General features: G+C 41.9%; 1 pseudogene; it reads left to right on the top strand.

Annotated features, from left to right (window-relative positions):
* The first annotated feature begins 3,633 nt into the window (after positions 1–3,633).
* Positions 3,634–3,976, top strand: LOC119805483 (annotated as a pseudogene).
* The last annotated feature ends 23,699 nt before the right edge of the window (positions 3,977–27,675 follow it).

Raw genomic sequence — 27,675 nt, 5'->3', positions numbered from 1 at the left:
CCACTTTTGGGTCCATAGCCAAAGGATGCTCAACCATGCCACAAGGACATATGCTCAACTATGTTCATAGAAGAATTGTTTGTCATAGCCAGAACCTCAAAACAACCTTAGAACCCCCCGACTTAAGAATGGATAAGGATAATGTGGTAGACAATAGAGTACTACACAGCAGAAAAAAAAAAACATCTTGAAATTTGCAGGCAAATGGATGGAGCTAGAAAACATCATTTTGAGTGAGGTAACCCAGACCCAGAAAGACATTTATGTACTCACACATAAGTGGTTTTTAAACATAAAGCAAAGAAACTAGCCTACAAATCACAATCCCAAAGAACCTAAACAACAAAGAGGACCTTGGGAGAGACATATGTGGATCTAATCTACATGGGAAGTAGTAAAAAATAATCTCTCTTGAGTAAATTGGGAGCATGGGGACCATGGGAGAGGGTAAAAGGGGAGGGGACAGTACTCTCTGGAGGACCCTATCTTCAACAAAAACAAAAACAAATAAACAAAAAAAAGAAATTAGCAACCTAGAAAAATTATTGAATTATGACATCAATCTGGTATAACAAGAACTTAGATGCTCCTGGTTATTTTACTTAATAAATGTTGGGGAGGCTGACCAATCCCTTGTCTGAGGGGCGTGACCCCTCCGAGGCATAAAATACCTTTAAAAGAACCACGTTTGGGTAAGCCCGCCCTCTTGGTTCCCTGCTCTTTGCTGGAACCCTGGCTCTGTAAGTTTGCCCCTTTTCCTTCCTTTATTAAAGCTGATTATTTCAGACAAGGCTAGTTTGTTTATTTCCCATTGCCGGCCGACCACCATGCCACAAATAAATAATATGCTGACAGTCAAATATGGCATAATTGGCTTAAAAACACATATTTTATTGCTGAGCACTTTTCATGTAGTATAACTCCCAAAATATATGTATCCTAGACAATAATTTCAGTGACTTTGATTTGTTCTTCATCTACAATTAACAGGCAAAAAAGCAGTTCAGAAATTGGATTCCTTCTTGCAATCATTGTTCAAACATTCATTAAACTCTGTGCATTTTGTTAACGCAAATGGAATAAGGATCACAAAAACTAAATAGGGTCTAGGGTTGTGGTTCGGCATACATGGAGCACTATGTTTGGTCCTTATCTCACACAAAAAGGAAGAGGGAAAGAAGAGAGGGCAGGAAGGAAGGGGAGGGAGGGAGGGTGTCTTGTAATCTCACACAAAAAGGAAGAGAGAAAGAAGAGAGGGCAGGAAGGATGGGGAGGGAGGGAGGATGTCTTGTAATCCCAGAACTCCAGAGGTAGAGGCAGAAGGGTCAGAAGTTTAAGGTCTAAGGCCATCATCAGTTACTTATCCAGCTGAAGGTCAGCGTGGGCTACGAGAGATCCTGTCTCAAAAGAAGGGGATGGGAGAAAAGAGAGAAAACAACTGAGTAACCTTTGGCCCCAGGAACACCGGTAGACTTTAATGATATAGTATAAATATAGATATAGATAACCAAAGCATGTTTTTACATTCATTGAGCTACAAACTATTTGCTGAAATGACTTTATTTCCATTCAAATACATAGCAAATGTATTTACACACCATTTTTCCTCCTATTGCATGAGGCTGAGGCTAGATAGCAATGGTTCGCAAGCTCTACAGTCAGGAACAACAGTGACAAACTTCAGTGATGCTTAGACACAGGAGTTTTCTTTCTTAGAACCATCAATAGTATTTCAAAGGTTTTTTTATTTTTCTTTGTGTATGTGTGAGTGTGTGTGCTATGTGTGCGCGGCTGCCCAAAGAGACCAGAAGAAGACATCAGATCTCTTGGAAGCTGGAGTTCAAAGCAGTTGTGAGCTGCCTGATGTGAGTGCTGGGAACCAAATTTTTCACCACTGAGCAATCTCTCCAGGCCCATTAATAGTATTTTTTAATATCTATCATTTGTTGCACAAATATTACGTGAAGATTTAACAGCAAAGACTTCCAACTCTTTTCGGCCTCACATAATCTCAGCTTAGATGTTCCCCCCCCTTACGTAGTAAGAGAGTGATCAGAAAGGTTAGCTTACTTGTCTGATAATAAGTATGTTGCCTAGGGGCTGTTCAATTCTTTGCTTTTCAGCTATGCTGACTTGGGCTCTGCCTCTTCTCAGACACCTGACACAAATCCCAAAAGGAACAGCTGTTCCAAATAAAGATTGAAATTGACCTTGATTGGCAACCAGAAAAAAGATTCAGTCTTGTTCTCAGAAATGAAGATTTCCTCACTAATAAAAGCTCTCATTCACTCAACAAATACTCCTTGAATATCTATTGTGTTCCAGAATTTCTTCTGATTATTAAATTTAAATTGAAGAAGATGCTGCTCATTCAATAACTTTGCACTATATTATAAAGAATGAAAAGGAGGAAAAACATAATTTGGACTATTCTTTCTAAGTATAGCTGAGGAGTCAGCTTGAACCTAAACTTTATTCCCCACAGAAGTCAGGTATATTCAGGAACTTGGGAAGTAGAACAAGAGGTAGCTAGGGGTTTATGAAATGGGCTCATAGAGCGAGATACATGGCTCCATTGCTAGACTGTGTTCATGAAGACTTGATGTGGTGGTATATATCTGCCATTCCAGCAGTGGGAAAGAGGAGAGAGGAAAATTAGAAGTTCAAGGTCATCCTCAACTTCATATTCAGTTTGACAGCAGCCTGGGGATACACGAGACTCTGTCTAAAATAAATGCTCCTAAGGAAAGAAACTGAAAAGTAAAGGACAATTGGTGTATAGAAAGTGGACACAAGATGGTTCAGTTGATAAAATATGTGCCTTGCAAGTACAAAGACCTGAGTTCAATCTCCAGAACCCAATTTTAAAAAGCAAAATATAGTGACACATTTGTAATTACCACGATAGAGAAGCAGAGACAGGCAGATTCCCAAAGCTCATTGGCCAACTAGCTTAGTCTCCTTAGTGAGAGACATTGTCACAAAAAGGAGTGGAGGGAGTGTGTGGATAATGCCTATGGAATGATATTCAAAGCTGTTATTTGATCCCCACTCATATACACACACATGAACAAGGGAGCACATGTGTGCATTTGCAACTACTGCCCATGCACACACACATGCACACTTGCACGCATACACACACACACACACACACACACACACACACACTGGGTAGGGGGAGGGAGGGAGAGTAATCAAGAGAAATGAGACAAATCTTCATATCAACTGGATTTACAGAGCAGTCCTGGAACCAAAGGACTGAAGCAAAGGAGCAAACAAAACTCCTAAGAACTGAAACACCAGGTCTCACAAATAGTTGTTCCTTTCAAGGGCAATAAGTCCCACTGCCTATGATTCTTGAGGCAAAGGAGGACTTCACCTTGGAGGCAGGCCTCAGTACCCTCAGCATGTGACTTGGGCCACTTCAAGACAAGCATCAAAGCCAGGCATGGTGGCCTATGCTCATAATCTTAGCTATGGAAAGTGAAGGTGGGATGATCAGGAGTTCAAGGTCAGTCTCTACTACAAGGTGAACATCAGCTCTGGTTTCAGATAAGAAGCCATCAGTGGCTCTTTCGGCCATCTTGGTGCCTGTGGAGGCCTGCTGGAACAGGACTTCTAAAGGACAGTATGTCTGGAAGGCTGTGGTGCAAGGCCACTTTTGCTGGCTATAAGCAAGGTCTCCGGAACCAGAGAGCACACAGCTCTTCTTAAAATTGAAGGTGTTTATGCGGTGTTTATGCCCGAGATGAAACTGAATTTTACTTGAGCAAGAGATGCACTTATGTATATAAAGCAAAAAAACAACACAGTGACACCTAGAGGCAAACCAAACAAAATTAGAGAGAAATCGGGAAAAGTAACTTGGGCCCATGGAAACAGCGGCATGGTCTGTGCCAAATTCAGAAGCAACCTTCCTGCAAAGACCATTGGACACAGAATCTGTGTGATGCTGTACCCATCCAGGATTTAAACCAATGAAAAGTAAATAAATAAAAGTGGATTTGTGCTCTCGTCTTTTTTTTTTCACCAGAAAAAAAAAGAAGACATCAGTGGTGATCATGGTGCCATTTGAGACATTAGTAGTGTAAAGAGACTTGCCCATGGGGATCTGGATCAGGAGAAGAGAGGAAGGTAGGTTCTATAGGGTGACCCAATGTAAGAGGAGACTACTCATTCATTTCCTGGCCACCCAGACCCGAATAATCACACAAAACTTTATTAATTAAAATACTGCTTGTCTTATTAGCTTAGACTTCTCATTAACTAACTCTTACATCTTGAATTAATCCATCTCTATTAATCTGTGTAATGGCACAAGGCTATGGTTTACTGGTAAGGGTCCAGTATCTGTTTCCTTCTGCAGCTACATGGCATTTCTTTGACTATGCCTACTCTCAATATATATATATATATATATATATATATATATATATATATATATCTTCTGATTTCCCATTTGGCTTTACTCTGCTAAGCCATTGGCCAAAGCAGCTTCTTTATTAATCAATAATAATAAACATATTCACAGAATACAGATGGGAATCCCATATCATTTCCCCTTTTCTGTCTAAATAAAAAGGAAGGTTTTAACTTTAACATAGTAAAATTACATATAACAAAACAGTTATCAAGCAAGAATTATAGTTACAATATTTAATCCATTTACATTTGGTCAATTAAGGAAAATACTGTATCATCTATGCTATCTTTGTGAGTCTAAAGTTTTATATTTAATTTATCCTTTATCATAACTAAGGAAATTATAACTATCTGTCTTCAACTCTTCAAAGACTCCCAGAAGGATATAACATTACCTAAGTAAACAGAAAGTACATTGTAAGTAACTTCCAAAACTTTAGAATTGACAGAAACATCTCTCTTCCTAGACAGTCATTCAAAGTTCTTCTGTAAAGTTGGGCATCATCCATGTTCAGCCTAAAGGCCCAGAGTATCCAGCAGACTTTTCCATGAAGCAGGAAATTTGAAGATCTGTTCAGCCTTGTAATGGTAAAATTCATCAGTTGCTTTCTTCTGTGTCCTGCAGAATGTCTGGCAGTTTACTCTGTGAAGCAGGAACATGGAGGAGCCATCCCATCTTTTGGAAAGTTCAGCAGTCACTTTTTTGTGGGTCCTGCATGTCCAGTTCATACAGCATACCATCAAGCAGCCCAAGCAAGAGCAGTTTCTTGCCCAAATGGCTACTCTTGTCACATTAAAGACAAATTTCATAATGAGTTTCTTCAATGCCCATCAACCTCTCTGAAGTAACTGTTGCTGCCAGAAGTAGACCTGTCTCATTGTCAAGAAAAGTATAAGTTCTTAAAACATTTTAAATGCTGTATTTGTATGTCTTTGAAAGGTTTGAAGAACACCTATCCATCTGAAATATATCTCTATATTTCTAGAAAATCTAACATGACTATAAGCTTGACTATTATAAATGACTACCTATTAATCTGAAAATTTAATTATACATTACATTTTTAAATGAGCTGCATAAATAATACCTTAAACAAGAGTAGAAATATACATATAAAAATTGACCTTAAATTTGTATCAATAAACCAAATCCATACCAATGTAAAATATTCATTTCTATATCATATATCCCCCATTTTTTAAGAAATTGACTAACATTTACAACTAACCCTTTGTAAATGAAAATAAACATTTACAAACAACCATTTGGGGAATTTGGGCGTAGTTTTCTCCAAACTGCTTCCTGCTTTTTGTTGGAGAACTTTGGGGGGTCTTGTTCCATCAAACCACATTAGCCTGAAAGGAACCCACAGGTTCTCTATGGAAACAAAAGCAGACCTTCTTTTCCAAAGCAACATATCCTTAGACCCAAATTTTGAAGTCAAGCTACCTTTATGCTGGTTTAACTTAGCAGCCCTTAGAATCAAATGTCTCTCTGCAGTCAAAAAATTTAAAGAAAACACAATAATATGCATAATCCAGACTCTCTGTGTATTTTCCATCTTTAGGTGGATTTTTCTCTATTACTTTTTAAAATTTATTTTCTTTATTCCTTTATATCTTTCTATACTCTTTTACATTACTTTTACTGTCTCTTTAAAGATTTTACTTCTTTTTATAACTGTCTATACACTTTTTCTTCTCTCTCCCAAGCCTACGTACATATTTAAACACACCTGTTCAGAGGTCTATTTCTGTCTCAATCTGTCTTATTGTGTACCTGCAATCATTTTCTGAGCAGAAAAACTTTTTTTAAATGCTAAGTTGGCATGACTAGAAACAACTCTGTGGCCCTGTCTGTATGCTCTACATAGTCAAACATGGTGGAGGCATGTTCATCGCCTCTGTGAGCTATGCTCACCACCGCAGCTCCAAGGATGTGGAGGCCCAAAGAGGTCAAAGGCCAGAGAGTTTGGGACTTTTTTTAGTTCATTCAAGGTTATTGTGCTTCTAACTCAAACATAGGTCCCACCTAGTTGTAAGTCAGATAGTTCTGGTTTCTCAAGGCTATTGTCAACAGTTGTGCCTAGTTGCCAGACCCCATGCTCCTGAAATAGGGAAGTAGTTGGTTCCTACCTAAAACAAAAGTCTATGGATCCAACTAAGTTCCAGTTCCCTTTATGGAAATAACTTGGGATTCCACCCAGGGAGTGGTTTGCCTATAGAGTGTTTGGTCTAGGATGTGAGTAATGAATGTAGCCCATGACTTTCAATTTGTATGTTAATGCAATCCTTTTGTTCTACTCCTACCTTTTGATGTCAGGGGTATTAAAATGCTTAAAAATAAAACACAGGCAAATTTTCAGTACTTACTGAAAAATTCCCTCCCAAAATACTATCCTATATGTTTCTGCATTTTATTATTTTTGTTCATGTCTTTGTATTCTTTACTATATTTCTAAATTCCCATGCCTCCACTCTGGAAGAGAGTATTTTTGTCGAGGCTAGCCCCTGACACAGGAACACAATGGGTCTATGTAGCCATTAAGGAATTAGTAGCAAGCTGCTCACAAACCCCATTTAAGTAGAGGACCTTCCAAAAAAGTCAGAATCTCATGCGACCAACATGAATCAGGAATCCAGCACTTAAAGAAGCCACTCAGTTCTTGCTGCTAATGCTGAGTTAGGAAGTCATCTCTTAAAGAAGATGTGCCTCTGTTCACTGCCAGAAAACAGAGCCCATCCAAGAAAATGCTGCTACCAAGAACCTGTGCTTAATTCTGTTCTTTTGTGTCTAGAATTCCTGCCCAAGCCCTCTCAGGTTTTATATGGATGTAATTATGCCCTACATTGTGTGCCATCTCTAGGCAGAGACTGCTTGTTTGCTTCCTGGTTGCTCAGACCCAAATAATCATACAAAACTATTATTAATTACAAAATTTTGCTTGTTCTATTAGCTCAGGTTTCTTATAACTAACTCTTATGTCTTAAAATTTACACATTTCTACTAATCTGTGTATCAGCACAAGGCTATGGCTTACTGGTAAAGGTCTGGCGCCAATCTCCTTTGGCAGCTACATGGCATCTCTTTGACTCCACCCTCTCTCTCTCTTTATTTCTGTTCTGATTTCCCACCTGGCTTTACTCTACTAAGCCATTGGCCAAAGCAGCTTCTTTGTTAACCAATGGTAATAAAGTATATTCATAGCATAAGGAGGGAAATCCCACATCAACCAAATGGGTGGATTCAGGCGTCTTTAGGAGTACTCTTTGGCAGAGATACTGCAGTGCCTTCTGGGATAACTAGTGAAGCCAAAGTTCCTTTGAAGTGTGGGATTTGGAGATAAGCCTGAAAACTTGAGTTTGGGATCATTTTCTAGCAATTTATATAGCACTATGTCATTTTCCAGTATGAGATGATTAAGAAAATCTCATCTTGTGTGAAAAACGTGAACTAAATTGTTTTTTTAATTCAAGATGCTTACAATCTCAAAATTGTGTGATCAAGTAAATTTCTTTCTTTTTGTTTTTTTTTTTGTTTGTTTGTTTTAGTTTGTTGTTGTTGATGTTGTTGTTTGGGGTTTTGTAGTCCTGACTATACTGCAGTTCACTTTGTAGACCAGGCTGGCCTTGAACTCACAGAGATGATCTGCCTGCCTCTGCCCCTGTCTCTGCTGGGATCAAAGGCATGTGCCACACATCTAGTTATCAAGTGAATTTCATGTTAAATTCATCCAAACATCTCCTGCCAGTGATCATGCATGCCTTTAATCCCAGCACTGGGGAGGCAGAGGTAGGTGGAACTCTGAGTTCGAGGCAAGCCTAGTCTACAGAATGAGTTCCAGGACAGCCAGGGCTACATAAAGAAACCCTGTCTTGAAAAACCAAAGCCAAACTACCAAATATCTCCTGCCAAAGCAGTCAGCAATTAAACAGAAATAGTGCTACTATGGGTTTATGTACCTGGGCTAGGGAGATATTCAGCAGGTAACATACTAGCAGAGTATATTCATTATAACTGTCAGCTTGACACAGCCTAGAGTCACCTGAGAAGGGAGTCTCTGTTGAGGAATTGCCCAGATCACATTGACCTGTAAGCATGTCTGTGGATGGAGGGATTGTCTCAATTGCTAATTGCTGTAGGCAACACCATCCCACAGGCTTAAAAAAGTCTAGTTAGCTTGGTCTACATGGAAAGTTTCCTGTAAGCCAGAGTGACATAGTGAGAGCCTGCCTTAAAAAGACAAACAGGAGAGAGGGAGGGATGAAGGAAAAAGGAAGAGAGAGAGGGAGAGAAGGATGGAAGAATGAATTAAGGAAGAAAAGAAAGAGGGGAAGGGAGGAAAGAAACAAGGAATGAAAGAAGGAAAGAAAACAATAGGGGGAGGGAGGGAGGGAAGGAGGGAGGGAGGGAGGGAGAGAGGGAGAGAGGGAGGGAGAGAGGGAGGGAGGAAGGGAGGGCAGAAGGAAGGAAGGAAATTAGGAAGGAAGGAAGGAAGGAAGGAAGGAAGGAAGGAAGGAAGGAAGGAAGGAAGGAAGGAAGGAAGGAAGGAAGGCAGGCAGGCAGGCAGGCAGGCAGGCAGGCAGGCAGGCTAGTTAGGCATGAACCTGTGGGCCAGCTTGAAGTTTCTGCTTGAGCTCCTGCCTTGATTTCCTGTAAGTTATAATAAGCCCTTTCTTCTTCTAAATTGCATTTGGTCAGAGTATTTTATTACAGCAACAGAAAGGAAACCAGAACACTATGCAAACCTGATGACTGGAGGTGGATTTTCTTGAACCAGGTTTAAAACCGGGTGTGACAACTGGACAATGCTGAGAGTTAAAGACCTCAGAATACTCAGATCAAAATGGGATAACCTCACGACACCCCTCCCTGTGGAAGAGGAAGTGGAAAGATGGTTAAGAGTAATAGAGATTGGATGGCTTCAAGGAAACAGTGTCTTTCAGACACAGTAGAACTGATGCACCTATGAACTCCTAGAGACTGTGGCAGCATGCACTGGGGCTGCACAGTTCCACGCCAGACAGAATCCAACACTGAGATGAGGAAGTAGGCAAGGGCCCCCATCTCAGACGATGAAGCTCTCTCCAATTGACACCTGCTGGCAACAGAAAAATTAGTTTTAGCCAATGGAGTCTTCTCACTGAATATATAAGCCATATTTAAGGATAGGCCCCAGGCCCAAAAGCAGAAGGCCAAGGCAAAATGAACTCAATGGTATTTTTGGAGTCTCTCTCATATTGCTTTGTTTGGGAAACTTTTACCTCACTAGTATTTGGCTTGTATGTGATTGTTTCAGATTTTGTGTTTTCATGGGTTTTGTTTTGTGTGTGTGTTTCTTGTGCTTTTCCTTTGTTTTTTGTTTGCTTGTTTGTTTTCTAAAGAAGGGGTGGAATTAGAACGATGGGGACATAGAGAGAATCTGAGAGATGAGGGAGAAGAAACCATGATCAGAATATGTTGTATTAAAAAGAACGCAACTATTTTCAATTTTAAAGGCCAAGTATGAGAAGCACATCTGTAATCCCAGAACCCCATACTGTAAATTGGGAGAACAAAATAAGAGAATAGCCTGATAATTCATAGGCCACTAGCGTGGAATATGTATCAACAAAAACAGCAAGAGAAAGACGTTGCCTCAGCAAGGTAGGAGAACAGATCCTCCTGGAAATTGTCTTCCAACCTCCACACATGTGCCATGGCACAAGTGCACCTGCACTGTGCGCACACACAAAATAAATAAATAAGAGCATGCACTTGAATTGTGGAGCTTTTGAAATACATGTGTTGTGTTTCACATAGCCCAGGCTGGCTATGTGAATTCTCAATGTAGTCAAAGATGCCCTATGAACATCTGATTCCCCATCTCTACCTCCTGAGTTCTGAGATGACAGGCATGCACCACCATGTCTGATTGATGTAGTGCTGGGGATAAAACACTGGGCTTTGTGTATGATAGGCAACTCTAGCAACTGAGTTACACTCCCAGCCCTGAATTCCAGGACTTCTGTTTGGTTTTTACAAACACCAAAGACAAAGAGGTTGATGTGTCAAATGCAGTCTTTCTGATCAATGGCAGAAAATGTTTCCCCTTTCCATTCCAATAAACTAATACCTCATTTCTTACAGCATGGCATTTCTCAGAAGACTCCTAAAAATGAATGAAGCAGTTGCATTTGAAACCGGCTCCTGCAGAGACCTGTCACCTAAGTAACCATTATTCTGATGCGCCTGTAGTGTTTTTATTTTTCAATTTATCAGTGATTACACTCGTCTATTTCTCATCTCCCTGTGAGCCTAATTCAGTCCACCCACTCAGATGTCACCCCTGGCTATCAGCAGTTCATGAGCCTTTTGTAACATAAGGAGATTATGTGTGTCATAATGGATTTTCTAGGAGGTGGGGTTATGGCAAGAGTAAATGTAGTCATTGGGATGAGCATGCTCTCATAGAAAGGTCTGCTTCCTTTTTAAAGAGAAAGTGAGAAAAGAAGGAGAAAAATAAAGAAGGAAGGAATAAAAGCAGGGACAGGGAGGGAAGGAGGAGGAAGGGAGGAAGTGTGTGTTAGACATGCATTCTCTGTACTTCACTTATTTTTTTTTCTTTTTGGTTTTTCGAGACAAGGTTTCCATGTAGCTCTGGCTGTCCTGGAACTAGCTCTTGTAGATCAGGCTGGCCTGGAACTCACAAGAGATCCGCCTGCCTCTGCCTCCCAAGTGCTGGGACTAAATGCACATACCACCAATGCCTGGCCACATTTTTAGATGAAAAAGGTATAAGGTATATTAGTAATAATTTCATGGTGATTAAATGTTGACTCCAACAGCTTGATCTTTCTCGGTTTACACTTCCATGCAATGCTGAAGACAGAACCCAAGGCATGATGCACACAGGATGAGCACCACTGAGCTACATCCCAGCCATGACTGGGCCTCACTCCACACAAGCCTTCCTACTCACTTAAATGCATTCCTTTACCATCCCTGCTGCGGAACACCTGCGCATTTTTGAGAACCTGCTTCTGAACCATTGGTTTTTTATTAAATGCCCATGAGTTTAACCTGTTCTGTAAGCCAAGCTTTACGCTGGGTCCTCCTCAATCTCTCTCTATGTTGCTGTTTTTTAAATTTATTTGTTTTATTATATATATATATATATATATTACACATATAATATATTATGTTTTGCCTGCATGTATGTCTGTGCACCACATGTGTACCTAGTTGCCATGAAGAACACAGAGGGCATCAGATACCCTGAAACTGAAGTTACAAATGGTTGTGAACCACCATGTAAGTGATGGGAACTGAACTCCAGTCCTCTGGAAGAACAGCCAGTGCTAAGCCATCTCTCCAGCTCCCCCCCCCCCCCCCCCCCCACACACACACATTTTTGAGACTGGCTCTCTCACTGAACCTGGAGCTCACTAATTTGTTTAGATTAGGTGTCCAGTGAGCTCCAGTGATCCTCCTCCTGTCTGCTCCCTTCATGCTAGGATTACAGACTGTTGCTAAAATCCCTTCCCAAGGGAATACACAAAAAAATGACTACCACTTCTCCTGAGGTCCCAGCAACAAACCCAGGCATGATTCTGCCAAAGTTCACTCTGGGGAACCAATGAGGTTTTTTGGGCTTCCTTACAGAGCAAAAGTAAAGGGTATGAGTGCCCATACCCCTCCCAAGAGACCATACCTGGAAAGCCTTTACCCAATAGGGATAAGATGGAACCCCCCACCAGTCTTCCCAGTTCTATACACTCTAGCCTCTCCATGAGGACATGAACAATTCAAGACGAGTTCCCAACAGGTAGTAAGGAACAAGCTAGATACTCAGGTGTAGGTCTCGTAACCCTCTCTTCTCCTGGATGAGGAGGTGTACACGAAGACCCCAGGAACATAAAACCTGGATGCTTAGAGCCTATATACATAGCCTAGAGAAGTTGGGGCTGACAGCTACTGTGGACAAAGGTCACCTTTCAACAGTTGCTTCTATGTAACCCCGGACTACACTCCTTTAACCTTTCACGGTTGCCTCTACGTGACTCTTTGGCCTACCTTCCTTTCAGCTTTGGGGAAAGGCAGCAGTATCAAGATAGCCACAGACTTTTGCAAATATCTTGAACTAACACCCTGCAATCAGAAGTTGTAAATCTTGGACTGCCTTGTGACTCAGGGCCTAAAGTCAAGATTGTAAAAAATTTTCCAACTCTCCCCAAGGCTTAACCTCAAGATTGTAAAATCCCTTTGACCCACCATCTGATGCTTGTTTTTCACTCTAAGAAGAGGCTTGAAACCTCCTATCAGTCACAGGGTCACAAGTCCGAATTCTGGCTGGGGACCTAGCTAGCTAGAAGTTTTCTGCCCTGGAGTGTCTGAAATAAAATTTGCTTCTGATTAATAGATTTTAGCGGTCTGTTCCCCATTATTTGTGTGCCGCACTCAGGACGCAACAGTACGCAGTCAACAAGCCCAGCTGGGACGATCCTTTTGCAAGAGGGTAACGCTGAAATCCCCAAGATGGCGGTTGCTTGGCTTAGAGGCTAGTCACTCACAACAGTGGCACATGCTACTGCACCTGGCTTTTTACATGGGTTCTGGAGATCTGAACTCAGGCTCTCATGCTTACAGGGCAAGCACTTTACCCCCAGAGCCATCTCCCCAGCCCTGGCCTTGAACTGCTGATCCTCCTGCCTCTACCTTCCAAGTGCTGGGATTACAGCTATACAACACTGTGCCCATTGGAATCCTAGATTTCTAGAAGGCTTTTGGAAAATTAAACATAAGAATGAAAATAAACGTTCTTCAGGCGATTAAAAAGCCCCTGTGGAATCTGTAGGAAAAAAAGAAAATGATTTACCAAGTTCAGATGCATGGAAGGAAATGGTCTCATGCAGTGGCTGAGCACAGACACAGTCCCGTTGCTCATTAGAATCTACAACATGGGGCCCTTTACTCCCTGAAGCCACCCTATTAATGTTGACCCTAATGCAGACACCCAGTTGTCACAGCACAGTCCAGCCTCAAACTCCTGAGCTCAAGCTACCCTCTTGCTTCAGCATGCAGAGTAGCTGGAAAAAACATAACTATTCAACAGTTCTAGAAAACGGGGGGCTAAGGATATGGCTCCATTGGTAGAGTGCTTGCCGGCCACGCAGGAAGTCCTATGTTCGATCCCAACACTGCATATACCTGACATGATGGCACATACCTGTAACCCTAGCACCTATGAGGTAAAGCGGCAAAGAGGAGAAGTTCAAGGTCCTCCTTGGCTATGCAGAGAGTTTGAAGTCTTTGAAGTCAGGCTGGACTACAAGTGAGATTCTGTCTCAAACACAAAAGTTTTATACAGAAGAAACATAAGAGGTCAATTACTAGAGGAGATATTGAAGTCAGACCTCCAAGTCTGCTAAAGCCTCAGTCTATTTCCTGAGAATTTTCTAAGGCAAAAAAAAAAAAGCCAAGTACCCAACTACTATGCAATTACAAGTTCCTTTCAAAGCCATAAATCTATTCCCAAACCCGCTGAAATCAATTATCTGTTCCAGGAAGAAACATCACTTCTATCTGGCTCCAATGAAAAATTTAAGGACATTGGAAAACTCCTACCACATTCGAAGGTCCATCTTCTGTTGACCAGCACATCTCAGAGTCACCAATCCTGCCTCTCAAAACCAAGGAGATCTGAGGGAAGGGGGCACAGAACCCAGCTAATGCTGAGCCATACCTGGTAAGTCCTCAATACTTCCCATGTTATCTGCGATTTGCCCAGCATTGCCCTCCAGTGTTTTGCCTCTGATCTGCTCCAAGTTCCCCAGATTTAAATAAATAAATAAATAAATAACCACTCACTTCCCACTTCCCACGGGGAAGCTGCCCACATTGAGTAGTGTGTGCTTAGGAGCAGGACATCTTTGTAGTAAAAGGGCTTTCAGGGAGAGCTCACACGTGACAACACAAGGATCATGTGACAGTACGAATCTCCTTCTCTCCTTTATCCATTGTCCCTGATTGTCCCTTCTTTCTCAATGGATGACTTTCCTGCTTTCAAAGTCCCCCAAAATTTCACTTTCTATTCTCTGTCTCTGTGTATGTGTCTCTCTCTATTCCTCGCCAAGAACAGCCCACGTACTGGCTAGTTGTAGATGCAAGCTAGAGTCATTTTGGAAGAGGGGAACTCAATTGAGAAAAGGACCCCCCCACACACACCAGACTGTCCTATTGACAAGCATTTCGGAACGTCTTCTTGATTTATTATTGTCGTAGGAGGGTCCAGCTCGCTGTGGGTGGTATCGTCCCTGGGCAGTGGTGCTGGGTTGTATAATAAAGCAGGCTGAGCAATCAATCCTTTAAGCGGCACTGCTCCAAGGCCTCTGCAGCAGGTCCTGCCTCCAGGTTCCCACCTTGAGTTCCCACCCTGACTTACTTCCCTGGATAATGTACTGCAAGCTGTAAGGTGAAACAAATACATTTCTCCTCAAGTTGCTTTTAGTCGTGGTATTTCTCCCAGCAACAGAGACCTACGACAGTGCAGTTAGAAGCGGAGGCCATTATGTTAGACAAAATAACCCAGATTTAGAAAGACAATGTCATACGCTTTCACTTATATGTGGAATCCAGGTTCAAATTCATACAGGCCAGAAAGTAAAGGGGGAACTCTGAAGGGGAGGAAGGGGTTTAAAGCGAGAGAGCAGAGGAACTAGAAGAGGTAGTGAAATATAAGACATGAAAGCATAAAGTGGGGAATAATTTGGAAAGAGGAGAAGACCATGGAAAAGAAGGGCGAAGTCGGGAAAACGCCAGTGGGGGAGATAAGAACAAACTATTATGATAGAGGAATGAGAGAAGGAAGAGAAGAAAAGAAAGAAGGAAGGAATCATGAATTTAAAGGGAGTCACCCAAAGGGGGCAGGGGGCAGATGGCTCAGCAGTTAAAAGCATCTGCTGCTCTTCTGGGACCTGACTTCAGTTCCCAACAGTCAACTTTGGTTAGCTCACAGTTGCCTATAAATTGGATTCCAGGGGATCCAATGTCAGCTTTCAGTCTCCACAAGTAGCACACAGACACACACACGCATGAACATGCACACGCACACAAAGAAATAAATATAATTTTTTAAAAATTCTCTATTTTGGAAACTGGGCATCGTGGAAACACCTGTAATACTAGAGCTTTGAAAGTGGAGGGAAGGGAATCAGGAGCTCAAGGTCATCCTTGGCTACAGAGTGAGTTAGAGGTCAACCTGAGCTACTACCTGAGATCAGATAGATAGATAGATAGATAGATAAATAGATAGATAGATAGATGGATGGATGATGGATGGGCAGGTGGTTGGGTGGGCAGAGGGACAGACGGACCGACGGACGGACAGACAGACAGACAGACAGATAGATGCCCCTCTCTTAGTCCCATTTATCTTAGCAAGATCATTTCTAGTCAATATGGAGTACTATTCTCCAACCATTCTAGGGCTCTGGAGAAATAAACTATGTAAAGCATCATCATCTGAGTAAGCTGTAATTCCCAGAAAAAGAAAAGGCTGCCCCTGTTGTCTTAGTTAGAGTTTCTATTGCTATGAAGAGACACCATGACCACGGCAACAAGAAAACACTTCATTGGGGCTGGCTTACAGCTCAGAGGTTTATTCCATTATCGTCATGGTGGCATGCAGGCAGGCATGGTGTTAGAGAAAGAGCTGAGAGCCCTACATCTTGATCTGCAGGCAGCAGAAGCAACTCTATGCCACACTGGTGTAAGGAGCACAGGAGACCTCAAGGCCCAGCTGTTGCAAGGAGGCACTGCTTGTTCATTCCAGCCGCCCAGAACCAAAATAATCACACAGAAACTGTATTAATTAAATCACCACTTGGCCCATTAGCTCTAGCTTCTTATTGGCTAACTCTTACATCTTAATTTTAACCTACCAGCAAAGTTTCAGCACGTCTGTCTCTGGTGGCAGATCCATGGTGTCTCCCGACTCTGCCCTTCTTTCTCCCAGAATTCCGTTTAGTTTTCCTAGCTTAACTCTGTTCCCCTACAGCTCTGCTATAGGCCCAAAGCAGTTCCTTTATTAACCAATGAAATCAACACATAGACAGAAGGACCTCCCACACCACCCAGTCCCACGGTGACACACTTCCTCCAATAAGGACACACCTACTCCAACAAGGCCACACCTCTTTGGGGTGCCACTCCCTTTGGGGGCCATCTTTCAAACCACCACACCTGTGTTAAAGACTCTTGTAGGCCAAATGACTGAACTAGTAGCCATAGAAAGTTAGAATGGTGCAGATAATAGCCAAATTCTTTGGCTATTTTTAGTCTCTAGGAAAGCATTCATTGACCATTCCTATGTCGGACGTTAAATCGTTTTGATTGATCAAAATCTTTAGAATGTATTTTGGGGGAACTGGAGAGATGATTCATCAGTTAGGAAGTACTTGGTGCTTTTACAGAAGACCTGAGTTTGGTTCCCAGCACCCATATCTAGAGGCCCACCACTGCTTGTTACTCCAGCTCCAGGAAAGCTAGTGCCCCCTTCTGGCTTCCTCAGGCACCCTACCACACACACCCCATACATGTACACATACACGTAAATAAATAAACCTTTAGAATATTAAGTATAATGTGTTTTAATTAATGTGTGCGTGTTTGCATGCACACACATGCCACAACTTATGTGAGCTAGAACTCAAATGGCTGGAAATAATATCTTATCATCTTTCTGTCCATCAAACACATTTTTAAGAGACCAGTAACTTCTACCAATTCAAAAGCTAAGAATGTTATAAGCACCTAAAACCTACAGTGAATTTCCCCCGACTTTGCTGTAACTACCTACCCACGGCCCCCACTAATTGTGCTTGGTCAATGCCTTTATTTATGACTTTCTTTTTTCTGTAACTAATACATTACTCAGGGTAACCATAGCTACTCACATTTGGGTTAAGTATAAACTACCTCTTATTCCCTTTAAGGTAAGAACTGTGTTGCTTTGTTTAAGTCCGAATCTCATGGAGCCCAGGCTGCTGCCTACTTACTATGTAGTTGAGGATGACATTAAACCCCTAATCTTCTTGCCTCCATCTCCCAAATCCTGGGATTATAGGTTTATACAACTATGCTTGATTAGTCCCTACCAATGTTTTTAATTTTAATGTTTTTATTAGCATATATTAATTATACGTAATTATGGGCTTTGTTATGACATTTTCACATATGTGCCTAATGTATTTCAATCAAATGTATTTCAATCACATTTGCCAGTTGCCCTCTCTTGTTCCCTTCCCACTCCCATTAATCTCCTTCTTCCCAGCTAGCCCCATTTCTACTTTCATATTTAGTGTGTGTGTGTGTGTGTGCATGTGTGCACACGTGTGCATTCCAATGAGTTTCGTTAGAGTATTTTACAGGAGTGGAGCTGGGAGTTCATTTACAAGTGCATGTCTTTCTTACCAGCGGTTTAAAAGGCTGTGGAAATTGTTTCGGGCCCCAATAAAAACTAATCAGGAGACAACAGTGAAATATGTAAAGAAGGGATGGTTAGACTGTAAATCTACTTCTCTGCAGAGTACCCCCTATTACATTGGTTTTCTACAAAATTCTATTTCATTATTCCATGGTGGTCCCAGGGTAAATGAGGAACAGACAAAGAAATCCTGAAAAGTAATTAACAGTAATTTGTGTGTATGGAGGATTTACCAATACAAGTTTGTGGAACAGAATTCAACTTTAGAAAAGTAATTGCCCAGAGACCACCCAATCCGTCATGTGTTGTCTAAAGCATAGACAATTGCCTACTCCTTCACTATTCTTTCTCTCTTATAAGCCCTGGTTTTGAGGTAGGCACATGACTACCAGGTAGACCACATTTCCCACCTCCTGTTCAGCATGTGAGCAATGGACTATAAATGTGATTTTGTCTAGTGATTGTAGCTGGACCTTTCTAAATAACAAAGGCTTAATTTTTTTCCCTCCTTTCCATACTTCTTCCATTATCCAGCTGGTTTGGCTATTTTAGCTTCATTTAGAATATTGGCATGAGGGCTATGCCCAAAGGATGTCAGAGGGGAACAGAAAGTAGATTCAACACAATCATCACAGAAGTCCTGGAAGAACACAATCTGACTTCAAAGTGAGAAAGGCAACTTCTGATAGGAGTTTCTTTTATTATAGGTGTGTGTGTGTGTGTGTGTGTGTGTGTGTGTGGTATGGTGTGGTGTGTTTAGGTATGCATCTTCCATGGCACATGCACAGCAGGCAGAGGACAACTTGCCAGAATCACTTCTCTCCTTGAACTATGTTGGTCCCAGGGATCAAACGCAGGTCATCAGGCTTGGTGGCAAGTATCGTGGCCCCTATTGAGAGTTTTCACTACCACCAAAATACTCCTAACTAAGATACCATTCTTTTTCTTATTTACTTAAACATGTGACTCAGATTCTCCTAGGAAAGAATGCGGGCACATGCCCAGTTTGGAAAGCCAATTTTATTATAATCAACAGCTCAATGTGATTTAAGTCTGGTTTAAAGAAAAAAACTCTCTCTCCTATCACTTTATTACAACGTTTGGTACATCAACAATTGGTATTAGACAAGAATATAGTCAATCTAATATTAATAATGGATGAATTTAAAATAATACAAGGAATCAGGCAGTGGTGGTGCACACCTTTAATCCCAGCACTCAGGAGGCAGAGGTAGGTAGATCTCTGAGTTTGAGGTCATCCTGATCTACAGAGCGACTTCCAGGATGGCCATGCTACACAGAGAAACCCTGTCTTGAAAAACTGAAAACAAAAACTAAGAAACACAAATAATACAAGGGTCTAAAGAGATGGCTCAGTGGTTAAGAGCTCTGCCAAGGAACCTGAGTTCAGTTCCCAGCACCCACATCGGGAAACTCACAACCTACTGTAATTCTAGTACCAGGGGATTTGATGCCCTCTTCTAGCCTCTAAGAGCACCTGCATTTACTTAGCATACACTCACACAGACTTATATATAAACAAAAATTTTAATTAAAATCTTTTTTTAAAAAAATACCAAGTAATTGGAGCCGTGAGTTTAATCCTGGCATTATCTGCACATTATTAAGAACTTTTGGGGGGGCTGAAAAGACGGCTCAGAAGCTAAGAGTTTATATTATACTGCTCTTGCAGAAGACTCAAGTTCAGTTCCCAGAACCCATATCAGGTGAGTCACAACTGCCTGTGCCTCCAGCGCCAGGAACTCCAACACTCCCTTATGGTCCCCGCAGGCAGCTACATGTATATACACACAGAACTACACACCACAGAGCCATACACAGATACATGTAATAAAAGTAAAATAAAATAATTTAAAAACTTATTTGAAGTCTCATTGTGGGACTGGCCTGAAGCTAAGAAGGGGTCAAAGCATGCCTAACCCCCCCCCCCGGGGAATTTCTCATTCTGGGAGCTGGGGGAGTTTGGCTGCTAAGCTACTTTGCCCAGGGGCCAGCAAACTCCAGCAATTGGGCTTCCCCAAGTGTAGGTGTGCCCCAAAGCATATAGCAACTGATAAATTCATTCATCTCCAACACTACAGGGACTGGTTGCTGCTTATCTGACTGCTGAAACATCCCAGACTGAACTTCCTATGGACTTTACAAGGCCCTGTTACCCCTGAGTATGCAAATGAAGCACCCTCGATGTTCTCGCCCCAACCAATGACATACCACCACAGTGACTCAACTGGCTACTCCTAGTGGATAGGTGTCACTTGCAACCTCTGAATAAATGAGCTGTCCACTGACACAGCCTTCAGGTGTCCCTTTTCCATCGTATGATGCTGGGGTCTGCCTCTGGTCTCATTTCCCATTTCGACCATGCCCAGGGCACGATCCGGATATCTCGCCAACATGTTTAGTCTACCTAAACATGATCTGAACAAAGACAACAGCAATAGATATGAGGAAGTGGATGGGGTGCAGGGGGAGAGTGGGGACACAAGGCCTCAACCTTTACACAAAGAACTAAAGGCAATTAAGGAATGCTGAAACTGGAAGAAATAGTCTTTCCCAGGGAAGAGCACACTGATTAGTTATCCAATACCAAATGGTCGGCCCTGAAAATATACATAAAAGTAGCATCATACAGACTGAGCAGGTTATATTCAGGAATATATATTTAATTGTGTGTGCGTTCATATGTGTGTGTGTGTGTGTGTGTACAGACATTCATGTAATAACAGTTAATAAAAAACAGAGGAGCTTGAATTTGAAAGAGAGCAAGGATGGGCATATGGGAGATTGGAAGAACAGGAATGGAAAAATGTAATTATATTATAACCTCAAAATTAGAAGAAATAATATATATGCATATATATATACATTTTAAAAATAACTATTATTTAGAAAATAGTGAGAAGTGAAAGGCCTACAGAATTCTAGCGGTAAGGACAACAATTCCCAGTGCTTTAAGAAGGAAGGAGAGATTGAGCAATGAGATGAATATTGTTTAATGACCTCTGTATTACAATGAAAATTACAACTTTCAGGCTCAAAATATTTTTCACAAAGCAATAAATAATGTTTTCTGCAATCAATAAATTTCTAAAAATAAAAGCAGCGGCTGGAGAGGGCGCAGTGGTTAAGAGCACTTGCAGAGGACCCAAATTCTATTCTCGGCATTCACATGACAGTTCACAACCATCTGTCACTCCAGTTCCAGGAGACCCGCCGCCCACCCTCTTCTCACCTATGGAAGCATGCCTGTGGCGTACATACATTCAGGCAAACACTCAGAAACATAACACAAAATTGAATAAATCCTTTATTTTAAAGAGCAAAAGAACACACCCCTAGCCTATTATTGTAATTGTGTTTGCTAGCACGTATAAGTCCCTACCTAGTAACTTCAAAACTGACCAAAATGAGACTGCCCCCCACCCCGTAGATTCTTACATTTGCGAGTTTAGTCCCTAATTGATGAATCATTTGGGAAGGATTAGGAGGTGTGGCCTTGTAGAAGTGGCTGTGGCCTTGTTGGAGGTGTGATCTTGTTGGAGGAAATGTGTCACTGTGGGTGGGGCTTTGAGGTTTCCAAAGCCCAGGCCATGGGTGTGAGGCTGACCTGACTGTAACATCTGTCACCCCATTGACCACCAGGGTTGATTCAACTGATCTGGCTGGCTAGGCAGGTGTCCCCTTCCCTCACCACCGCTTCATGCACATGTGTCCCTCCTGAAGCTGTGTGTCCAGTTGAAGAGGATAGTCCTTCCCACATAGAAGACCAGTCTTCAATCAAGGGCACGCGCCCTGCTAGAACCTCCAACCAAGTTCACAAAAGCCCACGCCAAAACTGCCTGCTGCCCATGGATCAGGATGTAAAGTTCCCAGGTACTTCTCCACAGCAGGCCTACCTGCATGCTCACTACAATAATGACAATGGACTAACTCTCCGAAACTATGCGCAAGTATAGTATAAAGGAAATGCCTTCCTTTATAAGTTGCCTTGGTTGCGGTGTCTCTTCACAGAAACACAACAGTAATGGAGACAGTTACCATTCTTTTTCATCTAATCAGAATATGATTTTACCATATAAAAATGGCAACTTGGAAACCCTGTCTCGAAAAAAACCAAAAAAAAAAAAAAAAAGCAACTTGGAATAAAGAAACCCACAAACCTAACTAACAGGACACTGGCTGTTCCTGAATAGAAAAAAAAAAAAAGAAGTAAAAGGGAAAGGAAAGGACCTGAGTGCTCCTAGGTACGGTGAAGAAGAACGTTCCTTGTAGATACACGGGAGAGCATAGCCAGAGGCAGGAACACCTGGCGGAATCCAAAGTGGACATGACCAGGCCGAGCTGAGCCATGGGGGTGAAGGGAAGAGGGGAACCAGGTGCAGCAGCCAGGAGGCCAAAGTACAAAAAGTGTGGGTAACCACAATGTCTGGGTTATATAAGGAATTGCCTTTTGGGGAAGAGCAGCCCCTGGGCTGGAGAATTCAGAGTAGAGGGCAGGGTATACCGGCCATACTCTGTAACAGGTAGGGAGAGGTTGGGAGAACCTTGCAGCCAGGTCCGCTTTGATATGTTAAATAGACACCTCAGCCATTTATCCCGGGTTTGAAACCTAACATCCCAGCCTTTTTGTTGATAATAAGTCAATACGGGGGAGACACAATCTTCTCTATGACTACTTCCTGTTGACATTGGCGCATTGTCATTGGGGATGCCCAGGGAAGCTGGGAATGTGGCCACATCTGGGAAGAGCAGGCCATTTCACTGACCATCCAGACAGCTTTGAATGTCTGGGATGCAGATTTCGAAGAAACACCTGGCGCTGGAACTGGAGCTGTCTGCAGTTGGTTTGAAATCTGCTGGGACAGATAAGACCAGCGAAGGGAAGATAAAATTAACGACTTTAGGGGAAAATCTCTATCCAGGGTATACATTTGAAGCTTTTAAGCCCATGGTCCTGGTAGCCGAGGGAGGGAAGTCCCAAGACCAGGGAAAGGGGGAGAGATCCTACCCTCAAGATTAGAGGGAATGGGCAGATGGGGAAACAGGCTGTTGGTTAACATTACTTATCTGGATTCCATTTCACCTGCAAGAGGTGGATCCAACTTGATTCCCTGACAGTTGCAAGTGTTTTGGTTTTGTTTTCGTTTTTGTTTTGTTTTGTGAGTTTACAACGAGACAAAAGTTTTAGATATGCTAGCATTACCACTGTGTGTAGTCTGTACTGAAATTCACGTTGTGGAAAAGGCAATAGACTCACGCCTTTGAGTCATAGTAAAAGCTTTGGGACCCAAAACTGATTCTGGATTAAAAGCATTAACACACCTTCCAAAGGGCTGGCTATATAGATTGGACAGAAATGTTTTATCATGATTAGGAAGGACTTTTAAGTCTGTACTTAGAAGACAACCAAAGGGAATTTAAAATCTTCAGCTTGTGATTATGATAACAGTAGTCAGTGTTTAGCAGGGCTAAATCAATAGTTTATTAGAACTCCATTGATTAATGCTAAAATTATGAACTTTTGAAATCTTAATACAATAGTAGCATAGTGGGGGGAATCTAAAACATTTTTTATATACTTTAAATCGCTTCCTTAGAAAAAACTTTTAAAGAACGCACTTCCTTAACTTCCTTTACAACTTGCATTTACACATCTCAGAGCATCTTCTTAGACCCTCACAAGTTACTTAAGTTTCTACGTCCTCAGACCTTTCATAGCTTGTATTTGTATACCTTAGAGTCTGGTAACACAGTAAAAGCGTCTTGCTCAGCTGGAGGCCTAGGAAAGTGAGGCTTGAGGCCTGATTTTCACATATGAAGAGAACGGAGAAAGTAGCAGAAAACTCGGGGAAGGAGCTGGTGTGCTTGTGGCTTGTTAAAGCTACTGTTAGTCAATCAATATCGTCAGAGATCTGAGAAGGATAAATTATAGCTGGAGGTATAATCCAAATGGTCTCCGTATCAGTTAATTCAGCGAGCCGTTACCTAGACGGGTTACCCTAAGCTGTAGTTCACTGGGGGCAGAAGTAGCTGGTCTTGGGCTGGTACAGAGGATAACATTTCATCTTCAGCTGGCATACAGGGCAGCCTGGCCTTTCACTGTCAGGACCCAGGTCTGAGATTTTTCCTGTAGAGAAAATTTGGGGAAAATGACCTTATGTTGACCAGGCAAAGTAGGACAATCAACCCCAAAATGTCCAGATTGTGTCGAGCTCTGGTGGCAGCCGAGGCATGGGCAGTTTTGCCCAGTGATTAGTGCCCAAATTCAGCTGGAGTCATTGGTCCCATCTGTCTTCTTTGGATACCACCAGGTTCCCACTAGGAAGGGGCATGTCTATTATGAGAACCTTAAACATTTTAAAATCCATATTCAGCAGATCTCTGAAGAATTATCTACCTAGTAAGTATACTTTGTTTACTTGTTTCAGGCTTAACTTTGAAAACATATACAGGAGGCCAAATAAGGATTATTTCTGTAATTAACCATGATGATAAGTATAGTTCTGAACACATTTTAAAATCTGATTATTTCTAGAGTAGCTTACTATTAATGTGTATGTTTTAATTACCTTTAACAGTTTATAATTTAGTAGCTTTTATAAGACTAAGATTGACATCTTTAACCTTGCTAAGTTTGAGCCTTAAAATGTGAGTTGAAGATTTAATTGAAGATCCTTAGCGTCAAAATAAACCATAAATGCCGTAAATTCTTACCATTAAAGACTATCACAGTTTTTGTATGACTAGTTTATCCAAATAGCTAAAGCTTAACAAAGTAAGCAAAGACAAAGAAGCTAAACAAATATTACCATGAACCTGAGTAGAACCTAGGAATTTCTCAAATATACCTTATTTACCAAACATATGTTACTTATCTTAATTTTTAGATGCTTGGTCTTTAACAGTTAACAAAGATATAAGTAGTTAGTGTACATCTTAAATCAGCTTTTTAATCTGTGTAGGCCCTTATAACCTAAAATTTTATCATCATAATCCAAAAATACTTTGGAGACTTGTTTCTGCTTCCTTAATCTAAAAAGAGACACAGTGATAAAGTAAGGGCTCAGAAGGATTGAGAAGTTTTGTAATTGTTGCTTTATACCATGTGGTCATCTAAACCAAGATGGTGAAGTCTCATGGTATGTACTCTTAACATTAGTAAAGATAACTATCATCCCTGTGGTTGGTTACATCTTGATGAAGTTCCCTGCCAAGATGGAGGACAGCCACATGATTGCTGTCTAAAAACATCTATTTTCCTAAACAAGAGTTGAAGCTAAGGTACATAGACAGTATATTCTAGACAAGAACTGAATCACATACATAGTAAGTTGTAGCAAAATAAGATTATCTATGTTTAGGGTCTAATTATAAGATTTTTGTTATAAGTTTAAACTCAAATTTTGTTACAGATTTTATGGATTTTTTTTAAACCATACCCAATAAGATAGCATTTACAGCATAGTCTTGAGATTTTTTTTTAAAGCAGAGCAAGGAGATAAAAGACTTTTAAGAGCGGGAAGTAAAACCCTAGCCTAGCAATAAGAGCCTTTTGGAAGTATAGAGCAAAGCAAATTTACATATAAAAGATTTGGGGATCGTTTGTTTGTACAGTAGCAGTTGGAACAGTTGGTGAGAATCTGGAAATCAAGTGCACCAGTTTTTGGCCATTGATCTGTGCTGTGGCCAAACTGTAGTAATAAAATCTGAGTCTGTAGAGGAAGAGAGAGAGGGTGGCAAAATGGAACATGGTGCAGGGGTATTCCTATAAGCTCCAAGAGCTGATTACTATGTATCAGCTCTGCAGGCTGGGGTGAGAGAGAGAGCATAGCAGGACTGTAGGGGAAAGGGGAGCCTGTAAGTGTCTTTACTAGAGAGACCCAGATGGGTGTACCAAGACAGAGCAGAAAGTTGCCTATGTGGTGGGCACCCCAAGGGCATAGCAGGCTTCAGGGGCCAGAGAGATCCTTATGAAACTCCAAGTGGGAGGAAGCAAGGAAGAGTCCCAGGCTGTCACAGGTGAGATTGCAGCTCCTGGCTGGGGAAGGCGAGAGAGAAGGGGAAAGAGCAGGAGAAAAGGGAGATGTTCCAAGTTGGTGTCGCAGGCCAGAGAAGTAGCCTGCAGGAGCCAGAGAGGTGCCCACGTGGAGGCATAGCAGGCCAGAGCCCGGAGAGACAAGAGACAAATGGTTAGGAAGCAGACAGAGGGAAGCAACAGCTGAAGAATTCGAGTCTAGAATTTGGAATCAAATTTTATGGGTGGTAGAAGCCAGCAGAAACAAATGATCCATACATATAGGAGAAGCCGATCAGCAGCTTGGTTCAGAGCGTTGAGTTCCTTGGGGGAAGCAACTAATTTATGCCAGGCCTGGGCTTCAAGCACAAGCTGAATGAAAAAAAATAAATAGATAAAAAGGAAAGGATCTGACTGTTCCTGGGTGTGGTGGAGGAGAAAGTTTTATATCTGTGTGTGTGTGTGTGTGTGTTGTGTGAGAATGAGAGAGAGAGAGAGAGACGGACGACGAGATGAGAGAGAGAGAAGAGAAGAGAGAGAGAGAGAGAGAGATGAGAGAGAGAGAAAGAGAGAGAGCGCATCTGGAAGAGTCAGAGTGGGCATGACCCTGAGTCATATGAGATGTGGAGAGGAAGAGAGAGGCAGAAAGGGCAAGTTCAGCCCTTGGGCTGGAGAAGTTCACAGGGTGGCGGGCAGGGTGCCAGTCAGGGGGTTCTGTAACAGGTAGGGACTGATGGGTACAGGGAGAGCCTGGCAGCCAGTATCTGCTTTGATATGTTAAATAGGCACCTCAGCCCATTTGTCCCAGGTTGGAAACTCAACAATACCCAGCCTGCTTCATTTTTAGATAAAAGCATTCTCAGTCTCTGAAGGAGGCAGGCATCCGTTAGAGAGAAATCCCCATACAAAAATGCACCTCAAATGTTCCTTTCCTAACTGGGTGTGGTAGTTCACACCTGGAACCCCAGCACTCAGGAGGCTGAAGGATGAAGATCATCATGAGGTCAAGGCCAACCTGGGCTACAGAGCAAATTCCATATCAGCTGACTTAGATACTGCCTAGAAAGACAGACAGACACACAGACAGATAAATAAATAAATAAATAAATAAATAAATAAATAAATAAATAGACTGTTTCAGCTAAAACTTTGGAGAGAAAACTGACCATCGTTAAAGTGTTGCTGTCTGCATTTTAACCTTCTGAATACATGCTCAATGATCAGAAGCTAATGGTCAGAAATGTGCTGGCCATCTCCTCTTCCTGCACTATGACCTTAAGCTGAGCTTGCTCAGTAACATACATCTCAAACTTCATATTCTCAGGAATGTGCTCTCCTGTATGAATATGTCTAAGGCCCTGGCTAAGATCCCCATGCTGTCTTTCCAGAGGAGAGAGCTGCCTGGGGGATAACTCCACTGCTCCCTTCCCTGGCGCAGGGGATAAACCCGTTTCCATTTCCTTTCCTTCTGCTTGAGTTTTCTGGGCTTTGAGCTCAAGGGGAGTGAGTGCTCATGGGACTGGAGAGATGGCTCGGAGGCTAAGAGCGGTGACTGCTCTTGCAAAGGCTCTGAGTTCAGTTCCTCAGTATGCGCAATGGGCCTCTCACAACAGCCGGTGACTGCAGCTTCAGGGGACTCAGCCTCCTCTTGTGGCCTCTGAAGGTACCGTCACTCACACATGTGGATATGCACACACAGACATACACACCTGCGCATAATTAAGAATAAAATAAATCTTGCATAAGAAA

Source organism: Arvicola amphibius, chromosome X (assembly GCF_903992535.2).
Source record: "Arvicola amphibius chromosome X, mArvAmp1.2, whole genome shotgun sequence".
In the NCBI taxonomy this organism is placed as follows: Eukaryota; Metazoa; Chordata; class Mammalia; order Rodentia; family Cricetidae; genus Arvicola; species Arvicola amphibius.
Note: the sequence above shows the minus strand (reverse complement) of the source record. Positions and strands in the feature narration are given on the sequence as shown.